Raw genomic sequence first — 374 nt, 5'->3', positions numbered from 1 at the left:
CACGCAACCTCCATTGTTGTTTATATTTTCTCCTCTAATTTGATCTATTTCTAACTTTAGTTTGCTTCTCTTTGTCTCTCTCATTTCTATTCTTGTTGTTAGTTAATGTGTATGAGATGTAGCAGTGGTGAGGTGATGCGGTGAGTAGTGAAGTACGATGTTAGAGTTGATGTTAAAGTGAGTGTGGTGGAGAGTGATAAAAAAAGGGTGACGAGGACAAATTGCATCGTGTGGTGGGAAGGTGGTGGTAATTAGGGTTAGCAAATGGGCTAGCCCACCCATTCCACCCCGCTTCGCCAAAAATCAGCCATTTGGCAGGATAGCCCACCCCGCCTAGTGAGTCGGTTCCAAATTCCTCTCCTGTCCGCCTAACG

This window comes from Arachis duranensis, chromosome 9, assembly GCF_000817695.3.
Source record: "Arachis duranensis cultivar V14167 chromosome 9, aradu.V14167.gnm2.J7QH, whole genome shotgun sequence".
NCBI classification, from domain to species: Eukaryota; Viridiplantae; Streptophyta; class Magnoliopsida; order Fabales; family Fabaceae; genus Arachis; species Arachis duranensis.
This window is presented reverse-complemented; position numbering follows the sequence as displayed.